The following is a 17,903-nucleotide window of genomic DNA, read 5'->3' on the forward strand; positions in this document are numbered from 1 at the left end:
CTCAAGTTGCTGGGATTACAGGTGTATGCCACTGTGCACAGCTGATCACTAGCAGTTTTTAGCAATAAAGCATTTTTAATTAAGATAGGTACTTTGTTTTTTCAGATATAATGCTACTGTACACTTTTATTAAAAGACTAAAGAATAATGTAAACACAGCTTTTATATGCACTGAGAAACCAAAAAAAAAAAAAAAAAGTATGTGACTCACTCTATTGTGATATTTGCTTGATTGCCTGGTCTGGAATTGAACCCACAATATCTCTGAAGTGTGCCTGTACTTTAATTCATTTCATTATTCCACTATTTTTGGACATTTGCCTGGCAGGGGTGGGGGGGTCTTATTTCTCAGTGTTAACAGAACATTGGCATGAATTTTCTTATACAGAAATCTTGCCTACATTTTAAAATTATTTCCTTAGGATGGAAACCTGTGCAATTACTGATTCAAAAACCTTTGAAATCTCTTAAGTCTGCCAAATTGCTTTCCAGAAAGGTCAGGGCAGTTTTCATTCTCACAAGAAGTGCTCAAAGGTGCCCATCACACATATCCACCAGCATTTATTTTATCTTTTAGAAAAGCTTTGCCAATTTGGTAGATGAAATGGCCTCTTGTTTTAATTTGCATTGGATTACTAGTGGGGTGGAATATCTATAAATTTATCCATCCTTTATAGTTACTCTGAAAATGCAGTTTCACTACCTACATTTGGATTTGTGATTGGCAAATAGTCCTGAGTGAATTGTTGCAGTCTTAAGAGAAATAAAGCAGGGAAGGATGTTAAAAATAAATGATGTGTTTACACCAAGCTATAACCAAATTGTATTGTGGTGTATTAAACTAACAATAGTTAGTGGGAGAATTAAGCCATCACATAGTATGTGATTAAATATATCTAGGCTATTGCAATCAGGATAATATTCATTCTGTGAGGGGTGATTTGGTTTCATCAAAATATCATTCCTCATGTTAAACCAATATGGTAGGTTTAAATTTCATCAGTTAGTAGTTTTATTTGTATTACAAATACATACAAATTTGATTTTGTTTCCTAGATGCATAAAATCCATAATGATAAAGAGTCCTTTCTTTATATATGTGCAGGTATAAACATACACACACACACACACACACACACACACGTGATAATCAGTTTTCCATTACTGTGACAAAATACCTAAGAAAATCAACTTAAAGGATGAAAGACTTATTGTGGCTCACAGTGTCAGAGTTTCAGTCCATGGTCATTTGGCTCTGTTGTTTCTGGGCCTGTGGTGAGGCAGAACATGTCAGGGAGCATGTGTTGGAGCTATGCTGCTTTCCTCACCTCACGGCAGTCAGAAAGCAGAGAGTGAGAGGACACACTTCCCAGTGACCTACTTCCTTCAACTAGGCCCCACCTCCTAAAATTTCCACCACCTCCCAATATCCATCAAGCTTTGAATCCATCAAGGATAAATCCACTGATGAGATCACAGCCCTCATGATCTAGTCAATTCCCCAAAGGCCCACCTCTGGACATGACTGCATTAGGGATTGAGCTTTCAACATATAAACTTTGGGGGGACATTTGAAATTCAAACCATAATAAGATACATACGAATGTGTGCAACCTTACAAAAAATAATATAAGCCAACTCTAGCGATCTGTGAGAATCTTTTTGCCTTATAAGGAATTTGAACAATATTCAAGTTTAAGGAGCATTGTTATAGGAAACATCTTAAATTCTCATTTGTAATTTCTCCAAACAGGCATTAGAGATTGGGGTTTAAAAAAAAAAGGTAAAAATGATGTCAGTTCCTAGACTGGTGTTTTTCTATATAGAATATTGTTGTGATTTTCTTCCTTTGGAAAAAGTACCAAAAGCTGTACTGTTTAGGTCTCAGAGATTATGTTTTGGCTTAAAATGTAAGGTCAGAGAGTGTTTGGATTTATTGAATTTATCTCTTTAAGTAAAGCAAAGAAGTTAAGCAGATAGTGATTAAACAAGAGTGAAGTGGTGTTGGGAGAAGTGAAGCTGATGAGAAAAAAGCCCCATGTACCATGTGACCACCTGGGCACATGGGATTCAGTGAGGTCTGGCCTGCCCTGATGAACAGGAGAAGGGGAGCACCACTCTAGGGTGTCTGCAGCTGGATGATGTCCTGACTCCCAACCATACTCCTCCAGCTCTCCAAAGACAAAAAGAATGGAGACCACCCTTCAAACATTGTTACTAATTTAGTATCTAGAATCAGCAACATATCCTGAAGAAAAAAGTCTATGCCTGAGAAAAAGGGCCAGGTAATTGAAGATAGGTGGTTGTATTCTTTTTTCCTTTGCTCACAATCATAACATAAACTGACCTCTACTCCTTTTTTAAAAAGAAATCTGATTGAAACACAGATTTTTAGGGAAACTAAAAACTACTCGGTATGATACTATACTAGCAGATACATGTCACTTGTCAAAACCATAGAATGTACAACTCCAAGAGTGAACCAGGAACTTTGGATGATAATGCCATGTCAATGTAGGTTCACCAACTATCACAAATGTACCACTTTGGAGTGGGATGTTGATAATGGTTGAAATTGTATATGGGCGGGGGGAGCAGGAGATATATGGAAAATCACTACCTTCCTCTCAAATTTGCTCTCAATCTAAAATTGCTCTAAAGTCTTAAGTCTATGGGCTGGGGATGGGGATGTGGCTCAAGTGGTAGCATGCTCGCCTAGCATGTGCAGGGCGCTGGGTTCGATCCTCAACACAACATAAAAATAAAATAAAGATATTGTGTCCACGTAAAACTAAAAAATTAATATTAAAAATTTTTTAAAACTATAAAGTCTATTGAAATAAGCAAAACCAAAAACTTGGTGTACAGGATTCTTAATTGAATTGAACCTCCAAGTAAACAGAAGACAAGCAAAATTGATTATCCATAGGTTTCTCAAGCTACTCTAGATGTCATTCCCATGTTCTCTCTCCCTGGAATGTTCTTGCTCCAGAAAAACCACGTGGCTCACTCCCTTACGTTCTTTAGGAAATTGCTCAGATGTCCCTGCATTGGTCCAGGAAGTAAATACAAAGAAAATGGATAGGAGTGCTCTCCTCCATCCAGGTCTCATGGATCCAGGTTCTTCCCATCTGGTGACACTTTTATCTAAACACATGGCCTCCAAGTTCTCCAAGGCAGAAGGGAGGGATGGATAAAACTCGTTGGCTGTGAATTGCCTTGGCCTAAAATTGACATGTACCCCTTCTGCTCACAGTCCATTGGCCAGCACCAGCCACCTGGCCCTGATTTATTACAAGGGAGGCCAGGAAGTACAGAACAGCACACAAGAATATTCTAGGGATCATGAACTGCTTCTTCTTCAGGCATCTTAGTGAAGGGTGGCCCCTGATCACCCTTCCATCTCCCTGCACTCTCTTTCTACAGCTTATTTGTAGAATTTGCTGTCATCCCATATGCTATATCTTTAATTTATCTGTGATGTTTCAGTCTTTCCCATTAGCATATAAGCACCATGAGAGCAGAGATTTGCATCTGTTTTATTTATGGTTACTCCTCCAGTATCTAGGATGCTACTTGGCACATAGTAGGAGCTTCATAAATTTTTATTCAATTAATGAACAAATTCTACAACGGTAGTCTATATTTTTGTGTGGATGAGGTACTACATACACTGACCTGAGAATGTTTCCTAAAGCAGCATTCAAAGAATAAACCCTTCCTTGCAGCATACACAAGAATTTATCAAGTGCTTACTATGTACCAAGCACCAGGCACCATGCTTAGTGCCAGGAACATAGAAGTGAGCAAGAAATAGTCTCTGACCCCTAGACAGGAATACAACACTAAAAATGCAATATTTATGAAGATCCATAATAGAAATAAATTATGGGAGCTCAAAAGGCCAAATTCCTCTGACATTTTAGCAAGACTGCAATTTTATATCCAAACATTACTTAAATAGAAACAAAAGGGAATGAATAGGAGACTCAGAAATCATACATTGCTTCCCAAAGTTATAAATAAAATTAAGTCTATATCTATATTTTTGACCATTTTTTAGTCTAGAAAATAGGCTACCTTTGACTTTTCATTCTCCCATAGACTCTAGAACCTTTATCCCACTTCCCTTCAAACTTAGAGTGTGTAGGAGCTGGGGTTGTGGCTCAGTGGTAGAGTGCTCGCCTAGCACATGTGAGGCCCTGGATTCGATCCTAAGTACCACATAAATAAATAAAATAAAGGTATCGTGTCCAAGTACAACTAAAATAAATATTTTTTAAAATAACTTAAGAGTAAGTAGCAGCCCATGTGCACTATGGCTACTCAACTATTTAAAAGTATTTCTCCTTTTAATACTTTCTTAATTCCTGAAATGCTATCATTTGAAATCTGCTTAGAGAATTCTGTCTTCTAGTCCCACCTCTGCAAGCAAATAAGCATAGTGCTTTTGAAATCAGGACTAGCATCACGGGAGCTCCGGTGAACAACAGGGTGGGAAGGAAAGCTCAGGACTTGGATTAGAGTTATAAGAGAATCTAGGCAGGGACTGTAGAGGATAGGACATTAGACAAGAAAAAGCTCAAGAAAAGAGTAAGTAATATGGAAGCCAGGTGCTGTGGTGCATGCCTGTAATCCCAGCAGCTCGGGAGGCTGAGACAGAAGGATCACGAGTTCAAAGGCAGCCTCAGCAATGGCAAGGCACTAAGCACCTCAGTGAGACCCAGTCTCTAAAAAGAATACAAAATAGGACTGGGGATGTGGCTCAGTAGTCTAGTGCCCCTGAGTTTAATCCCAGTACCCTCCCCACAACAAAAACACAAAGGATATTAAAGGCAAATTTGGTCTATCTCACTATTTTGCCTGGAGATAGACTTGCTTACATACAAGGACACACATTACCTCTTTAACACAAAAAAGAAAGAATGAGAATCAGTTGAGAATGAGAGAAAATTCAAAATTGTGGTAGCATTCCCCTGTGTAAAGAACAAGACTTCTTTAATTTCATTGTTCCTCCATGTGGAGACTTAATTTCCAAATTTATCTTATGATCCAAGACATCTGTTAACTCTCACATCCATTTTCCAATTAACAAAGAAGAAAAAAGCACAAAAGCATATTGGTTACCAATTGCTGGGTAACTACTCAAGAAATTAGAGGCTGACAATACTTACTTGCATTATCTTACCATTTCTGTAGGTCAGGAATCCAGGCATGGCTTAACTGGGTCCTCTGGCTCAGAGTTCCTCACAACTCTTGCAACCAAGGTGTTGGCCCAGACTACAGACCTCTCAAGGCTCAAACTGGGAAGGATCTGCTTCCAAGACCATGTGCATTGTTTCTGGCAAGATTCTGTGTGCTGCAGGCTGTTGGACTGAGGACCTCAGCTCCTCACAGGTTGTTGGCCAGAAGCACTCTCAGTTCCTTGTCACATGGGCTTTTCCATAAGGCAGCTCAACGACATAGTAGTTTGCTTCATCCAAGCAAGCAAGAAGAGCCAGCAAGAATGTGAGCAAGACAGAGGTAGTCTTTTATATGCTGGTGTTGGAAGTGACTTCCCATTGTTTTATGTTACATTCTGTTCATTAGAAGCACTAGCTCCAGCTCACACTCAAGGGGTGGGGATTACACGTGGGTATGACTTCCAGGAAGGAGGATATCTGGGAACTGCTTTAGAAGCTACTAGTGAAGAAAGGTATGCCTGCTCCCTTCAAATATGCTTGCTTAAATTGCATATACCAGTCCAGCTTGCTTATCATTAGCCCACATCTAGCTGCAAGGGAGGCTGGAAAGATAGTCTGCATTTTGGGTAGCTATCAGCCCAGCTAAGATATAGACATTCAGTCCTAAAGGAAAACTATAGATCTATGGAGAACAGAAGGCATGGTTGTTCTATGTTTTTCAGGGCCAGTCCCAGACATTGAGGAGGAAAAGAAAAATGGCTGGGTAGAGTCACAGAATCTGAGTTCAAACTATTTCTGCCACATTCTACCCTGAGTAAATAATTTAACCTCACCAAGTCTCATCTGTATGTTCGAACTAAATGAAATTTCCTCTGTGAAGCATCTTGGTAGATTCTCAAGAACTGTCTACTAAGTCTATTTCAGAAGGAACTCAATATCCTGGGGACTTCTAAGTCTGGCTGTGATGGCCAATGAGCTTGCCCTGTGACTTCATGCCACTTACCTAACTTCTGAATCTACCTAGATTCTAGTCAGTAAAAGACAGTCCCAACACTTACCCTACATATTTCATCAGGTTGCTGAAAGAATGATGTGTGTAAACATTTTGATGATTATTTTCAAAATTTGAGATGGCAGACAAATTTGATGTGGCATTAGCGGCCACCAGGTGGCAGTGGGAAGCACTGGGCTTGGGTTATGGCCCATGGCCACCAGATGGTGCTGGCATTCAGCAGATGACACCTGGCTTTTCTGGGAGCCTTTACAAGGAGCCCCAGAAGGGTTCTTGGAGGTGGCTAGTGCTATTCACCATCCCACAGATCAAGGGAGTGAGGCCCTGGGTAGGTTGGAGCTCAGAGTCACCCAGTAGTGAGGGCCAGAACACAGGTCTCCACCTTCTGGTGTAGAGTAGCTTTACCCCTACACTGCAGGGATGCTCTCCTATTTTCTCCATACTTGCACTAGAGACCAAAGGAGTTCATTGTCTTCTTGTTCACAGATTTACCACATTTTAAAAGCCTGAAAAAGATCCACAAATATCACTCATCTCTTTGACTGTATAGCACCATAATTAAGAACATGGCTTTAAAGGGAGGAAAGACCTCATTTTGTGACTGTATTTTAGCCTCTTCTTCTGCAAAGTTAGAATAATAGTTTTTGCCTTGTATGTTTGATACAAAGGTTGAGTTAAATGAGATAAAGTATGTGCTCATGATAGATAACATCAATTAGCAATTATGAAGTATCTCAAACTCCTCTAAGCAGTTTACAGGTATTCAGTTCATTTAATTCTCATCATTATCTTATGTGGTATTCATTATTATTAAGTCCATTCTATAGAGGAAGAAACTGAAGCACAGAGAGGTGGTAACTTATCCACAATCACAGCTGGTAACTGGAGGAGCCAGAGCCCATACCTTTGTCCACACTTATTTCTAATTGCTCAACAGAGAGTAAATGCCCAATAAATGACAGATAGGGATCCATAGGCCAAGCTGAGGATTTTAGCTTTAGGAACTAGGGTTTGGAATGAGTAAGATAACCACATTGCCCCTATATTTTCAGAGTGGTGGTATTAACACTCAGGTGGAAGAGAAGTGTTAAGCACTCGAGAAAACAAAGATTAAAAATGAAATTTTTAAAAAATCAAAATAAAACTGAAAAAAACAACTGGGATTTTTAAAAAAAAAAAAAAAATACACAGACCTTAGAGATGGACTAGTATTCAAATTCTGATGCTACCCCTTGCTAGCTATGGGACCATGGGACAGGTTGTATCAGCTTCCTCACCTAAAAATTGAAGCCAATAATCTGCCCTGTAGATTTCCTATGAATTCTAGAGGTCAATGTAGTTAAAAGCCTCTATACAGCAAAGCAAACATCTAATTATTATAGTTTTAATTTTATATATATATATATATATATATACTCATGCATCATTTAACAATCGAGGTAGGTTCTGGGAAATGTGTTTTTGGGCAATTTTATCATTATGCAAACATCACAGAGTGTACTTATACAAACTAAGACAGCTACAATGTCACTAGGTGATAAAAGATTATGGGACCACTGTAGTATACTTGGCTCATCATGGAGTGAAATGTTTCATTATGCAGTGTGTGACCATATATTGGTCTGTTGGTTGAAAGGGATTCCAAGCTGTTAAGCATTCATTCCTTCTCTCAAGGAACTTGGATAGCAGAAGTGATGAATGCACACAGCATTTAATTTGTGCCTTAGGAAAGGTGAAAAGTGCAATGGATACTAGAAAGGGGGCAAAAAAATTTAGCAGTGGCAATTTTGGAGAAGGAGATGGGTACAGTCCTTAAGATCACCCTAGAAGGATAGCAAGAAAATGAGAGAATCATTCCAGAAACTGCATCAACAAAGGTAAGGAGACCAGAAAGAGTGGGTTTTGTTTGGAGTATAGTAAGCAGTCCATATTGGAAATGTGAGTCAGGCCATAAGAGTGTGACAGGAAGAACAGGAAGGGAACTTTTGGTTAGATTTGGCATATTAAACATATGTCCTTGACTATGGTCTTGAAATGATAGAAAAGTAACAAAATATAAACCTACAAGAACTATAAAAACAAGAAAAGGGACAATAGCTGATGGAAGATGTCAAACAATTTTGGAAAAAGGATTGTAATTGAATGAATATTAACTGATCTAGCAGAGGAAAGAGAGCTGCCTTCAGGGTTGGTGAGGGACAGAGAAGTTTTCAAAAAGGAGCCATTTTGATGTGAAGAACCAAACCAATAAAACAAACAAAAAAAAATGGAAAGTGCAGGTTCCAGCAACTCTGAAACCTATGGGATGGGGTTGGGCTAAAAACACAGAATAAGTTGAAAGGCCATATCCCACCCCCAACCCTGGTAGTGGGGTGGTTTTCTCCATCCCAGCCAGCAAAATACAGGAGTTTTGCTCTTTGGTGAGGCTGAAGGAGAGTCACTCTGGACTTGGGGAAGACACCAGGTATGCTGACACAAGAAGTAAGGCAGCATTCCCCAAACAGGAAAATTAAGTGAAGTCTTCTTTCTGGACGGTGCAATCACCCACCCCTTCCACAGCTGGGCTCTCAGAATGCAGGAAGACTGGAAGCTCTAGTAGAAGGAGATCTGGGAAATCCCTGCTGTGCATCTTCCCCCAAAGAAAGGCCTATTGATACCAGCATCAGTGGGAGAGTCCCCAGTAAAACACTAGCTTCCTCCCGGGCTACCCTAAACTGTGGCCCCCTGTTTAGTGCACACCCCCCACCCCCACACACACAACACAGCTTTCCATGGACTCTTCAAGGCTTCACTAAACATTATGTAAAATGGATAGTGAGGAAAGGAAGAGGGTCTATAATAAAGACCCAGGAGGAGAACGAGAGGAAGGCAGGCAGGAAGGGAGAAAAGGAGGGAAGGAAGAAAAGAAAGAAAGAGAAACTCAGGAAGCAGAGACAATTCAGAAAAAAAGAAAAAAATAATCAGCATAAATAATATCCTAGAAAGCTAAGGAACCATCTCACCCATGAAACAAGATCAGAGAGCTATAGAATAAAAGACTCTTCAGAGAATAAAATAGGTTCTTAGAAATAAAGATGGCTAAAATTATATAGATTTGGAAGGAAAAAATGAAGAAATATCCTAAAAGTAAAGCAATTAAAAACAAACTTATAAAGAACTAATAAGAACTAGGTACATGTATGACTGCGCGAATGGTGTGACTCTACATCGTGTGCAACCAGAGAAGTGAAAAATTGTGCCCCATTTGTGTACAATGAATCGAAGAGCATTCTGCTGTCGTGTATAACTGATTAGAACAAATAATTTAAAAAGAACTAATAAGAGAAAAAAAAGTTAAGAATAATTTAATATTATTCCAGAAAACTCAATATCATAATAGTGGGAATTCCAGAAGAATGAAATAGAAAAATTGGGGGAATAATTGTCAAAGAAATAATTTTAATCATTTCCAGGAAAGTAAGAGGAAAAAAATACATTAAGGCACATCATGGTAATATTTCAGACATCAGACAAAAAGAGCAGATTGTCAAACCTTTTAGAGAGAAAAACTGGGTCACCTGCAAAGGATGGGGGTCCAGAATACATTGGAAAAAAATGCTTAAAAGGGCACAAGGGATTTTGCTAGGGTGATGAGTGTTCTAAAAACTGATTTGTGGTGATGATTGTACAACTTGGTGAATTTAGTAGGAATTGTTACATTTTACTATTAAAATGAGTAAAATTTAAAATTGCTAAAATAGACCTCAATGACATTATAAAAACATAATTCATAAAATAAAAATCTGAGGCACATATATAAGCATTTCAAATACAAAAATATATAAACATAAAATAGTTGGTAAAGTAATACATGTATAAATAGTAAACATATCATTCAAGTAAATTACTATAAATGTAAAACAAAGATAAATAAAAGCAATGCTAAAAGCTAGAAGATAATTAAGCCATTTCTTCCAAATTCTCAAAGACAATTATTTTTTTATCTATAATTGCCTAGTCAAACTATCAATAAAATGTGAACAACATTGTTTTTAGACACGCCAAGTTTAAAAAGTATTGTCTCCAATGTACCCATCTCCTTAAAGCTATGGGGAAGTAAATCAAAAAAGAAGACATGGAACCTAAGAAAAAGATAAACTCCAATACAGGAGATAAGCAAAAGAACTTTCTAGAATGATAATGAAGTGAGCCTCTGGACAATAGCCATGTAGCAAACCAGGAGAGCAACCAGTCCAGGCTGGCACAGGAAAACCTCAGCTTTCAAAAGTTGTGTTTCCAAGGAAATAATGGGATACACAGATAATGTGATTTATTATATTGTAAGAGATCTACAAGAGTTTGGGAATGAGTTAATGATAAATAATACACAGAAAGCTAAGCAAAGGTGGAAAATAAAGCTATTATTAACTTTAAGGGGGAAAATACTTTTTGAAAAAAAAAATGTAGCTAGGTGTGGCTAATTTCAGCCGCTTGGGAGAAGCCAGGAGTAAGACTTAAGCTCAGAAATTTGAGACCAGCCTGGGCAATGTAAAAAGACCCTGTCTGAATAAGCACACACACACACACACACACACAAAGAAATGTAATCATAGTTTATTATGTTGCCCAGCTGTAAGCAATGTTTACATAGTCATAATACTGTCAATATACTGAATGTTGATTTAACCAAAACCATGGTATAATGATATTGAAAGAATGTGGAGGGGTGTTTGTGTGTGTGTGTGTGTGTGTGTGTGTGTGTGTTAGTATGTGTGTGTTTTCAGGAAAAGGGATTGTAAGAGAAGAAAAACCTCATCCTCCTAGCATTTGGATTTTCCCAAAAGCAGACCCTGAGATAAGGATTTGCTCAAGTAGTTTATCTAGGAAATGCAGGGGACACTCTTTTGGAATTAAAAAAGTGTTGTAGGCAAGGGAAGATGGGCGATAAAGAATGTATGATTAAGCCAGACACAGCTGTGGGCTATTGGAGTTTAATCTACTGGGAAAATTCTGGAAAATGGGGCAAAATACATGCATTAGAATTATTCCCCCTGATAGGGAGAGAGCTGAGGTATTTATACACCAACTCCTGAGATTCATTAGTTGAGGATTGCAGGGGGTTGGGGGAGATGGTTTATTAATTTCCAGGCACAGCTATCCTTTCACCTGTGAGAGAGGGCAGAGCTCAAAGATTTTCTGGCACAAAGATGTAGACTTTGGCAATTGGAAGTGAGGAAGAATGCTTCAAGAAATGGCTGGAAGGTACATGGAGAGCATCTTCAATAGAGGTCAAGGTAATGTCTAGAATGGAAACCACCTAAAATTACAGTAATGGAAGTAAATACCTGAAGGTACAGGGAAAAAATGTTTCAAGCAATTACTTCTAAGGAGCAGGCATCAGAGGTGAGAAGAAATGAAGCAGGGAGCAATTTGTTCTTCATTACATACATAGTAAGACTATTTGACTTTAAATAGTGCATATGTATTGTTTCAATAATAATTATATTTACAAAATCCTGAACAGGTCAGAGCAAAGAAAGATGGGGTCATGGGTTCAGGGTGGAACTGGAGCCTCAGATCCCAGCCTCAATCCTGACTTCAAAACTGATCTTCACTGGGGGGTTTCTGAGAGCATTGGTTGTAGCAGATGAATAGGACTCTCTGCTAGGCAGTAGGTAAGGGACTCTTAGCAAGGTCACAAGGCAGAGCTGGTTTGGGAGTAAAAGAGGGTGAGGTTGCTTTGGGACATGCCAAGGTTGGGGAGCTAACAGAACACTTGGAGAGACTTCCAAGAGACAGCTGGGAGATAGATTAAGGCTTCAGAGTGTCTGGAAATTATTCCACCTGCCCCCCCCCCCAGAGGTAATAGTAGATGGTATGGGAATACATGGAGATCATCAATGAGACACTCAAACAAGGGAGTTCAGGGGGCAGAATCTTGACACATTTGCAGGTGAGACAGAAGAGATAGTGAGTAGATAAGATGACTTGGTGACTGGAAGTGTGAAGAGAAGTGTGAGGTCAGGGATCAGATTTTCAAGAGCAGCCTTCATGGTGTCCAAGGAAGCTGTTCTGTCAAGAGGGATGAGCTGCAAACAGCCTTGCCCTTAGCCTGCTCTCTGAGGTGGTAGAAAAGCCTGCTGGAGGAGTCAGGGGATCTAACTTCCGGTCTTCTTTTCATCCCTCACCCTGGGCAAGTTATTATTTCTCTAGACCTTAGTTCCCACATCAGCACACTTAAACCAATAATCATTCCACTGTGAGCATTGGTACAGTTTTATCCTGCTTCAAAAACATGCTTCTGGACTGCTTGGTTAAAAAGTCACTTCCCAGAGTTCTTCAGATCTGCTCTTCCCTGCCCCTGCCCCTGCCCCACTGCCCCAGCCTTCCTGGGCCTTCCCTCAATAACCCCCTATCTGCATTAACAGAGGGAGGATGCCTCCAGGACCCTCTCTATGGCCTGCATCCATTCCAGTTGATTGAACCCACAGTATACAGGCTGTTAGACATTTTGACTATCACCCCTGCTAATAATACCTTCCCTACCCACCTGACAGCAACCTGGTGAGGATCAAATGAAATAACAGATGTAAAAGGCCTTTGCAAAGGCTCCAAATACTGCCATTTGTTGGGTAAAATATTGTTTTAACATCAAAATGCAAAAGTAGTGCTGCAGAGAGACGCGGTCACAGAGGGCATGGACACAGAGCTGTGATGGATTGCAGGCTGCAGACAGTGAGGGGGAGGGGAAAGAGGGAGCAGCAGGGCAGAGAAGGGAGGGAGGGAAGAGAGGAGAGGCTAAAACCAGGCTGATTGTGTAGCCTCCATCCCAGGTCACCATGATGCTGTGTGCAGGACAGAGAGGCTTTAGATCTCCTATGCTCTACCCCATATCCACTCCAGAAGTCAAACCAGCTCAAAGCACATGCTGGGCTAGTGCCCTTCCACCAGAATTTGTGTGTGTGTGTGTGTGTGTGCGTGTGTGTGTGTGTGTGTGTGTGTGTGTAAGTGGAGAGGGAAAGGCAGGGAATCTGAGTCCTTATGCATATGTTCTTGCTCAAGCAGCTTGATGTGGCTTGTGGCATTGGTAAAAATCCCAGGACAGGCGGAACCACAGCTATTTTGGAGTGTGTGCCACCTCTAGATGTCTGACGCTCTCAGAGCCAAGTCCCACATTTAGGGTTTTCCTACAGTATCAATTCCAATAATCCTCTACTTTCCCAGGGACCTTCACTGTCTAGTCATATTTAAACACCTTTCTTCATTCAACGCTCACAACCAAGTTAAGTTCTATGGTTTCTGGCTTATAATGAGGAAACTGAGGTTCAAAGAACCTAAGTTGACTTGCCAGAGATACACAAGTTGCAATTGGCAAAGCAGGAACTTGAAACCAAGTTTGGGTTTGTTTTCTTCTTCTTTACTAAACAAGCTGGAGAAACTTGCTGGAGAGGTGAGGGTAACAGTGTTTGAAAGAAGAATCTAGCCCAGGGTGGCAAACTGAAATACCCACAGGGGCCAGACTGGTTAAATAAATGGGTGATACAGGCAGGGGCTGAGGAGTGAGGGGCAGCAGGGAGCTGCAGCAAGCCAGCCAGCATGTGTCCACCTGAAGGAGGTAGTGGCTTCTAGACTCTTCTAGATGGCCATCTGGGAACACAGCCTAAGGTTATTTTGGGTTATCTTCTGGTTTTTCAAGACAAGCCAAAAATACAGAGTTTTGTTCATGAAATCAGGCAGTTTTTAAATGTTGGGGTAATTAAATAACTCGTGTGTGAAGGTTGAAATTGGAGGGCGGGCTGCCATTTTGTTTTCCCCATTGTGAGCACTCATTGTTCCCAATCCTGCCAAAATATAGTGTTCAGGTCTCAGCATCTTTGCCCAACTGTTGCCTCCACCTAGAATGCCATTTCCTCCTTTCCCTAATCTTGTCCCTTTGACAGAATCCCTACTTATCTTTCAAGACCCAAGTCAACTGTCCCCTTTTTTTCTGTGACTGTTCCTGACCCCTTCCCACTCCCACCAGAATTAACTGCTCACTCACCTGGTTCCCAAAGCACTTCATGCTGTTTAAACGCATCCTTACCTGGTGGGACCTTCACCAGCAGAGTGGTAGAGGGAGGTACCTATGCTGGTTACATGTTCTGACTTAGACAAGGTACCTGGTTCTAATGCTGGTTCCACCCCAAGTCAATTACATAACCTTTCAATGTCTTCATTTTCTCATTTGAAGATGGATCTAAAAATAATGCCTATAACACCAAATTTTAGTGAAGGCTAAATGTGTATGTAAAGGACCACCTATGGTGTTTGCTAATAGTACATGCTTGCTTGTGTTAGCCATTACAAAAACTCTGTAAACACATTCTAAGCCTCCTATTGAGTGACAAGTGGGTGGGGGGCAGAGAGCACCTTCATTTCTGTATTTTGTGATTCCATTTGAAAAGACCAAAGCTAGAGCAAACCTCCTAGCATTTCTCCTTACTCCTATCTATGGGAAGAGGGGTAATTTCTCTGATAGTGAAATTGAGAGAATTTGAGATCTGAAGTGTGAAAAGCTCAACTTCTTTCTCTCCCCTTCTCTCTTGGAACCAGTCTGTCTGCAGGATACCTGCATTCTGTTCATGTTTTTCAAACCAAATTCCATCACTAGGAAAACAGACCTCAATGAAGTGTGGCCTCCACTGCCGAGAGCTCATGGTTTCCTTCTGGTTCCTTAAGGAAGGAATCCTTAAGACAATGCAGTAAGGGGCAGAGAGCATGGGTATTGGAGTCAGACAGCATCATTTGAATCCTGATTCTGGCACTTGTCAGCTGGGCAAGATGTGAGCGAGTTGTTCTGTGTCTCCTTTCTGTCCTCTGACACTTGGAGTTGCTGCAAAGGCCAGAGCTTATTACAGGGGAGGGTTATTTTCCGCACACACAAATCAGTGCTCAAATTAAAGATCCTGTTTTCTCCCACAGCTTTCTGTTTCTCAGTAAATGGCAAGTCCATCCTTCCATGGTTCAGGTGAGAAATCTTGGAGTCATCTTGCTCTCCCCTCACACACCCAACCCATCAGCCACTTTGGTAGGTCTTACTGAATATATCCCTAATCTACCTGATTCTCACCTCCGTGGCTGCTTCCCCAGCCTGAGCTGCCATCACCTCTCACCTTGGTCATTGCCAAAACTCCCTTAATGTTTCTCTTCTTTCTCTCCTCTTTCCAAATTGTATTTTCAATCCAGCAACCAGAAGAAGCTCATGAAAGAGTAAGTCAAATCATGTCGCCCCCTTGCTCAAAATCCTTGAGTGAAAAGCCCAAGTCCTTAAAATGGTCCATGAGGCACTATCTGGTCCCCAGAAGCAATTCTAATCCAGTTCAGTCTCCCACCTTTTCCCCTTCCTCTCCCTGCTCCAGTCACTCTGGCCTCCTTGCTGGCCCTCAAATATGCTGGGCATGCTCCTGTCTCAAAGCCTTGGCACTGGCTGTCCACCCTGCCTGGGAATCTGTTCCCAGATTGCCATGTGGCTTGCTTACTCAGCCCTTCCAAATCTTTACTCAAATGTTTTCTTGCTGAGGATTTCCCTGACCACTCTCTTTTTTAATTTTAACACTCCTTCCCTCTACCAGCTTTCTCCCTTGTCTTGCTTTCTTTTTTCCCATTAGGCTATTGGTATTCTACCTAGGATGCTATGGGAAGCTGTGCATGGGATACCTGGCTGAGCAAGAGCAGAGCCAGGCTCTGCTGGCTAAGAGTGCGCCCTGCCCCATGGGAGTGGCCTTTTTCTGACTTGCACAAAGATGTTGCACAAAGAAGCTAGTACATACTCAAATACTAAGTATTTTATTTCTTTTCCCACTTATTTTCTGTTTCCCAGCTCTCCTTCACCAGGGAAGCAGGGATTTTTGTCTTGGTCACTGCTGTATCCTCAGCTCTTATAAAGGCACCAGGCACACCAGTGGGTGTTTGACAAATGTTGAATCAATAAATAAGGTGACTGTTCAACAAATTCTGTTGTGTTGAGTTAAAAGTTGGCACTAAAAATAAAAGATAGCTCTGGCTTTATTGAATTCGCCTCTCTTCAAATCGCTTAAGAATTCCCACTGTCTGGCGGAGCGAGTATCCCGAGCATCCATTTCCACCTTTATCCCATCCTCTGTGAACGCTTTCTGCCGAGACTTGCAGAGTCTGGGTTTGTTGCCATCCAATACTGACTTCATTTCTTCTGCATTAATCACACTCGACCTTGCCAACTCCAGATTCCATCACCTAATGTTTCCTGTCATTGTGCTCCCAATGAGGGACTGTCTGCAGAGGAGGGCAGAGAAGATGGAACTGTGGCCAACAGCCATCCAGATCCACTTACCCAATTGCCTGCTGCTCTCTAGGTACCTGAGAACCCCTGAGGCATTCTCCAGGCGGTATGTCCAAAAATGAACTTACTGGTCCCTCACCTTCACCCTCCAAAACACTGTTCTTTCTACACCGGCTGGTAACCATGCAGTTCCCAAACCAGAAATCTAGGACCCATCCTCAACACCACCCACCCCTTCACAGCCCCCTCCCCCTGCAATTAGCTGAACACCAAGGCCTGTTAATTCAATCTCCCAATGTTTAAAAAGATGTCTCCTTTCACTGCCTTAGTGCAATTTTTTATTCTCTCACTTGTTCACTATTACAATAGCCTCTTTTTTTTTTTTTTTGTAATTGCCTCATAACCATTTTTTTTTTCTTCACCCATCACCTCAAACTCCTCCTGCAGCCAGAGGGAGTCTTTCTGAAAAGTGAATCTGTGATTCTAAGACTCTTTAGTGATGCCCCATAACAAGAACATGAAGTCTAAGCTCTCAGACCCCACAGGGTCTGGCCCCTGCGTGCTTCTCCAACATCACCTCCCACACCTTCCTGTTCTCACACTTCCTGTTTCTGTTAAACTGAGCTCCCTGTCATTCCCAGGTGGTGCCACGGAAACTCATGCCTCCATGATTATGTGTACTCTTCCCTCTGCCAGCTGCACTTTCCTCTACCTCTTCTCCCAGCTGAACTCTTAAAATACCTTAGAAAAGCCATCCAATATAGTGGCCTCAAATCCTGCTTTCCCACTTATTAGCTATGTAAGTTAGGGTTGTGTGTCTAAGTGCTCTTGACCTCTGTTTACTCTTCTGTAAAATGGGAATAACCAATTTCATAGGGTTTTTCTGAAAGTTAGGAGAGTTACTGAAAGAAAGTTCTAGCACTACATCTGGAGCATGGTAAACACTTAATAGATGTATGCTAGTTGTCATGATATATCCCTTCAAGTCCACCTCAGACATCACCTCTTCCCTCTTCAGGGCCATTTCTGAATCTTGTGCAAATACCTATCACTGGACTTATCTCAATAAGAGATGACAAGTTGACTTGTCTGTCCTATAGATTGGACTCACTGGACTGTGAGCCCCCGGAGGGCCAGTCTTTAAATGGCAGTCAAGAAACACTGTTTCCATTTAACTGATCAAATGAAATAAAGACCAACCTTCAGAATGACATTCAGAGGGCTAAAGGGAATGCTGCAAACTTCTTTATTCTGGTCTGTGGCTATGCTGCACCATTTGTTTTCCAAGGTGGCCTGAGAGCCTCTCTGCTGCCTTTGCTGAGAATGTTGTTTCCGGTCTCCACACCACTGCAGGCTGTCCCCAGCACCATCTTGCCCAGAGTCTGGGCAGGGCCTCCCTTCCATGCTGATGGTGGGTAGGCAACATTCCAGG

Source organism: Marmota monax, unplaced genomic scaffold (genome assembly GCF_021218885.2).
Source record: "Marmota monax isolate L192 unplaced genomic scaffold, Marmota_monax_Labrador192_F-V1.1 WCK01_AAM20220418_F8-fsc00100, whole genome shotgun sequence".
NCBI classification, from domain to species: domain Eukaryota; kingdom Metazoa; phylum Chordata; class Mammalia; order Rodentia; family Sciuridae; genus Marmota; species Marmota monax.